Source organism: Manduca sexta, chromosome 26 (genome assembly GCF_014839805.1).
Source record: "Manduca sexta isolate Smith_Timp_Sample1 chromosome 26, JHU_Msex_v1.0, whole genome shotgun sequence".
In the NCBI taxonomy this organism is placed as follows: Eukaryota; Metazoa; Arthropoda; class Insecta; order Lepidoptera; family Sphingidae; genus Manduca; species Manduca sexta.
Window position 1 is genome coordinate 6,551,041 of NC_051140.1, and position 6,654 is coordinate 6,557,694.

Here is a 6,654-nt window from a genome sequence, read left to right on the forward strand (position 1 = left end):
TGTGCTAATAATTACAATGGAGAGGTGAAAATGCGAGAGGTTCGAAACGCGACGAAACAGTTCAACGAATTTACAATAGAATACATGTAACGAAGTTAACGAGGCGAGAAAATCATAATTAATGCCGACTTATAATTATAACACATCAGATTATAGCACGAGAACGCTTATGAGTCTTATGTATTTACTATTTAAAACATAAGCCGCAAATATACTTCGGCGCAACATCAACTGCAAAATAGCCGATATTATATGAAATACCATTTAATTGTTCGCATCGGGAGAAATATTATACACCGATTACCTGTTACAACGAAATAGCTACTTATACCAATTCTAATAATTATTAGTATAATTAACTACGTGTATCGGTTTCGATTTACAACAATTTGCTACTACGAAGTATGCACGTCGTTATACCTAAAGTTTAACAACGTAAAAATCATTTGTTACCTAAATGGCATGGAAATGAATATTATTTATTTCCCTGCAATTCATAAATTACTTGGAAATATAAGGAATTTTCAGGTTTTATGCAAACAATCATATAAGTACTTACCTAATGGATGTTCACTGGAAAGTGAAAACGTGTAATGGCGGGTTATCGTAATGTTTCGACTATCGAGATAACTCAAACTAATGATTGAAATAGCGGACCAATAATGTTTGCTTTTCCCGGGTTTCGGCACCATAATATGAATCGTGATGATATATAGGGATATAAACGAATATTCGCGTTCCGATGGAAATGCCTGTTAGTACTCACATATGCCACTGCCACACGACGTCAGGACACCCGGATTCGTATACCGTTGCATTTATCAGGACACCACACAAAGATAGTATACACAATATGAGGATTTTGGGTCCTGGAACATCTAAACTTTCACAGTTATTGTATCAATTATTAAGCGCAACGCGAAACGTACCACCATCGATGCACCGGACTAATGTTACTCCACCATCCGCTGGATGGCGCGGGCGCGTGGCCTCCCATTGGCCAGCGGTATTGGTCGATTTAATGCCGTAAATGTGTGAATTTGAATGTTTTTCGCTCTTACACTCGTAAGTACCACCATCACGCGAATTATTGTATAGAAATATTTATAATATTGTTATAAACTACGGTTACGAAACCGTATTTTTATCTAAAGACCATGTTAAACCAATGTGACCTCTGACAGGAAGTTCTTGTGGTGTTGAATGACAAACAGGCTATACTTATAACATAACAACTAATATAATAAAAAAGTATAAACACTACGATTACTGTGTCGACGCGCATAATTTGTTTAGAACTCTTGTCACATACTGGAGCTAGTTAATTGAAGAGTTGATAAGGTTACAATTCACTGTTCATCGGAATTATGAAAAGAAATGATTGCATTCATAATAATATCATATTTCTGTGAATTAGAATATTTCTTGGACAACACCGATTAAATGGTTACTTATTTTTAACCAAAAGTATACCAAAAACATGTTTTGCTCGAAAAAAAAAATGTGCAGCACCAACAGTACAACTCAATACCTATTCGTATAGCAGCATCTGATATGTTAATTAGTTTTGGACTCAGATGTAAATACCTTATAAGTTTCTTCAAGTCAGGTGTACTTTTCGCGCCATTCGCCAGCTATAAGTTGTTATTTTGCACTATAACCTCACAAATTTACATTATTCATGGCGATCAAAATTTTTCCACACTTTAAACCATCAGAAATAATAATTTCACTCATCTTTTTTGTATTTAAATGTTTTAAAAACTCACAAATCACTTCGCTATTATATGAAAACACTTTTTTTTTGGTTTGATTTACTTCTTAAGGAGTAGGCAAAGGTTCTTAGCCATACAGCCTAGATAAAAACAGTTAAAAATTTATAATCGGCTCAAACTCAGAACAAGAACAAGCATAGAAGGAACCTAAATTACCCTCATATACTTGTCCTTTTTTTCAAATAGGCTAAAACCGTTGAACAGAACGAGACAAATATCATGTTGCTAAGGTCGGCTTGCGTACACTTTAAAATTATCAAATGGTTACCTTTGGTCCTCTTTATGATGCCGAATTAAAAAGCAAATAAAATGTCAAATGTTCCAACTTGCCAACCTCAAAACAATGTCACAAACGCGCCCACACAATTTAGTTACGTTATACTTCAGCGCGTGCTTTTCAAAAGTGGCTGCATGTTTTGTAATATTTTTATTGTTAATTCTAATAAATACACAGTGCTGTTTAAGTATAATATAGCCCCTACGAACAAGCAATGGCCTGCGTTATTATGGAGTGTAAATCTCATTCTTGTCGTAAAGAAAATGAAACTGAAATCATCAGCTTCCATCGGTGAGTAAACAAAAAACCTAATATATTTGCTTAAACCCTGTACATAAGTGCAAAAGTATTATTAATTAATCTTTATTATGCTGTAGTCATATTATAATCTGCTGTTGGCCATTCGATACAGTAATTATTAAGTATTTTTCATTTTTATCAATTTACGTAGTCGTGTTCAATAGTGTTGTTCTGCATATTCTGTCGATAACATAGATGTTAGTATATTGTAGTTGACTATTTTGCATCAATTGCGTTTTACTTTCAATATACGGTGGTGAAGTGGTAAAAGCCACTTGGAAACCGTGCGCGAAGGCTGGGGGTTGAGGAAACTATCTGATTTTCATAGTGTGTTTCATTGCAGATTCCCCACAGATGATGCTATGAGGCAAAAATGGATCGTTGCCATAGCTCGTCCCAATTGGCATTGGAAAAAACAGCACCGTGTTTGCTCTATGCATTTCGACAAAGTTTTATTAACTTTGAAATAAGTTATCAAACATATTTGACATGAATGATACCGCTGTGTTTTAATTTTATTGTCCCATTTTAGTAGCTTCTGTCAAATCACACCTCTTGGGTATCTTTTAATCCCTAAGAAAGTCAGAAAAGAACAGAAGGCGTACTGGCTTTCTCCTAAACGAAATTCCGGCCGATTTCTTGTTTGTTACTTACAGCGGTTTCCATTCCTTCCGAAATTTCTAAGATTTTCTTAATTTAATAATCTAAATGCTAAACCATTTTTGTGTGAATGACGTTTCGGAAGGCATGGAAACTGCGGTAAATAGCAAATGAAAATTAGATAAAATTTAGCTCGAAGAGACCCGGTAGTTCTATAGTTTATTGTATTTATTGTAGTTCTACAGCTTCTTAACGAGTGATTTTATATACCCAGACCTCATTTGGTACTTGAATACCAAATTAGGGTTTTGATTAGAGATGCCACGAATAGTTGATTGGCCGAATACCGAATACCGAATATTCGGCAACGCTGTCGGCCGAAGCGCCGAATATTCGGCCACCGAATATTCGGCACATCCTTACAAGTGGTGGTTAGCAAACGAAAACAATACCCAAACCTTTCGAAATTTGCTAAAGTGTATCTTTCTTCTCCTGGAAGTAGCGTGCATAGTGAGAGGTTATTTTCTGAGGCTGGTATCATTTACGATGAAAAGCGTAGTCGTTTGCTACCAATAAATGCTGAAAAGCTTGTTTTTATCCATCACAACTTACCACTGATCAATTTTAATTACTAAAGAGTTGTTATTTGGAAATAAATAGATAATTTTGAGTAATATAATGTGTCTTTTTTTTCATTGATTTGCTATTCGGTATTCGGCCGAATAATACGTATTATTCGGCCGGATACCGAATAGCTTAAAAGTGGCCGAATAGTGCCGAATACCGAATAGCTGCCGAATATTCGTGGCATCTCTAGTTTTGATATCTTTTTTTTAACCTTTATCTAAAATAGCATTTTGCAACGGTTTATAGTTGACTGACCGAAAAGTGTTTATTTTAGCAGGTCTGTGAATTTACCATAGCCGATAGACAAAGCATCTATCGATATCGATAAGATGTCAGAAGAGATCGCAACACAATTAAATTTCTTGCTGTCAAAGACAGAGTACACTCAAATGTCATAATGTTACTTCTATGCTTGTCATTGTTCTGAGGGCTCAAACAAAACTTTTTTTTTAATTTATTTATAGCCATGGATATATGTCCTTTAGCCGGAATTTTAATAATCAATCAAAACAAAAATGAGTGTTGCCTGTTACGTATCAAAATTATACCATAAAATTACTCCTGAAAATATTATAATAAACACTTTTTGATAAATAAAAATATAGGGTAATACATTAAAATAAGTATAGTTATGGTAATAATAAAATCATGAGATATTCATGATAAATTAAAAACTTATTCGTTTAAATTAGGAAATTTTTGCAGAATAAATTAGGTATATTATAAGTAAAATTAAAGACGTGGCGTATGCCTGCCAAGAAGTATCTTTATTAATGAATTAATAGAAGCAGAACCTATTGTTCCTAAATCAGTATCGGAATTATTGAAGAAGAGAATATTTAACGACCATTGTTCTAGTATGTGCGATCTACGATCGAAGAATTGAAATTTTTAGTTTGAAACTAGAAACCTTGTAACTTGAATAATAGAAATTGTATTATATGGAAGACGGGCTCAATGGACTTCTTTCCAGAGCTGTAATAAATAAATGAAAAAAAAAAAATTAATTATAAGTATATGAAGCCAAAAGCCTGGGTTGTTTTCTTAAGGTGGTAGCGCAAGGTCCATTTTCATACATTTTGTTTCGGCTTTAATCTGGGTAACTAAACAAGTATTGGCAAGTAAAGAATTTAAATTCACGTCTAGTTAGTGATTAGTTCTCGCAGTTGAAAGAAAAATTTCGTCATATTAAATTTTAAAGGCCGAAATATCCATGATTATTAATTATTTTTACGTTTTTCTTTCAACTGCGAGAACTAATCACTAACTAGACGTGAATTTAAATTCTTTACTTGCCAATACTTGTTTAGTTACCCAGATTAAAGCCGAAACAAAATGTATGAAAATGGACCTTGAGCTACCACCTTAAGTTATTTTGTAGTACTGATTGCTATACAAACCTACTATGGCTATACATATATGATAGGATTTTACTGGTATTATATCTATAAGTGTGAAAGAGAAAAAAATATTAAGGCAAAAAGCCTCATAAACCCCAACGAGAGATAGAATGATGAATATATTTTGTGCGTTTGTTTGGTATTATAAACGAAATGCGTGCATACTGATACTGTGTGGGTGTAGTGGTGTGTGTAGGGTCTGGTTGTGTGTTTCTTCTTTTCTAGGTCAATGTTCTAGGTGCGCTCAAAGCGACCGGTGCAGCGACTAGGGTTGCCAAAAATTCTTCGATGAAATATAATATTTTTTTTAAAACAAGGTATAAAAAATATATTATTTTATGGTAAAAGCAAAAAAATAATACGAATACATATTTGTTACTGATTTATTTCTATAAAAGTTCGGATACACGCAGTCCCATCACTCAAAATTGCGTGTAAAGGAGAGTTCATATATTTTTAAAATGAAGGATTAGTTTATCAGATTGAGGTGTTGAAAATATACAGGAGAACGTGGTTGGTTATGGCGCTCCTTTTTGTTTTTGAGGTCTAGTGTAAAAACTAAAAGGAATACAAATCTAAATAATATATTACCAGTTTCCATATTTATTTACCTTTATAATATGATCTACTGTGGAATAAAAAATAAATCGACGGAATATTAAAAAATATATGTATTCTAAAAATTGCAAATATACTTAACAGTTAAGATCATGTGAGGGTTTTATGGCACCGTGGGGCCAAATTAAATGTTTTGAACTCAACAACAAAAATCGCAGATATAACATTCGCCTTCAGGACCTGTATAGTTGGTATGACCCCATGAGTTACAGCCCTGACAACCATATAAACTGTATTTGAGACCTCAAGTACTAGCGAAGGATGGACATATTCATCACATTCAGACGAGACGGTTTCTAGGACTTGTTCACTATCGGAGCCACTGCTGGATATAACGTCTCTTTGGTACCGATTAGAACTGCTGGCGTCATCCTCTCTATCATCTCGGCTACTTAGATGCCGGGTCCACGTCCATCTTCACTTCCATATCTACGATTTTATATTTCTTTTTTCCATTGACTTGTGGTATTTTTTTGACTGCACAATTGTCAGTTCAGTCTCATCCACGTTAAAAATTCTGTCCGGTGGGTAATTTGCTTTTTTCATTTGAGCCCCCAATAAATCAATTTTTTTTTAGCTGTTACTCGGTTAAAGCGTTGGCATGTGCATACGATGTCCCCATCGGTCTGCGTATAGAAACTACCTCTCTATGTCGCTTCAAAAAATGATCCAAATAAGCTTTCCCTTGATTTTTTTTTGTTTTCTTCGTGGAGGGCGACTGGGCGGTTATGTTGGGTCATCGTGCCATACGACCCGGCGTTGAGCCGCCCGGATTTGATGATGACCTTCACGTGACCGCCGAGCCGAGCCCCTAACCTATATACAACGCACGGCATACCAACTAAAACTCCGCGGTGGCCCTCTTCGGCGCATTAGGGATGGCTATAGGCTTCCTCTGACGAAAGTATCTAAGTCGTCGTCCGCAGCCACCTCTGCATGTCGCTGCCTGGTACGGCCCGTCTCTTCTAGGGGGTGGGGATGGGGGCTCAGAAGCCCCCGCGCAACCGAAGAACAGCGTCAACGGCAGCATGAGGTCAACCTCCCAAGCTACTGTCCA

At 35.5% G+C, this 6,654-nt stretch overlaps 1 protein-coding gene across 2 annotated transcripts in view; it reads right to left on the bottom strand.

The window, feature by feature from the left end:
- The window catches only part of LOC115453088, a 30,661-nt gene extending 28,848 nt beyond the window's left edge, over window positions 1–1,813 (bottom strand). The window contains exon 1 of one of the 2 annotated variants that reach the window (XM_037443261.1): window positions 1,588–1,813. The gene's annotated coding sequence lies outside the window, so the exon portion shown is untranslated. Of the gene's footprint in view, window positions 1–766; window positions 977–1,587 lie in introns of those variants that run through there. The other variant, XM_037443260.1, reaches the window with a different exon arrangement.
- Between the last annotated feature and the right edge of the window lie 4,841 nt (window positions 1,814–6,654).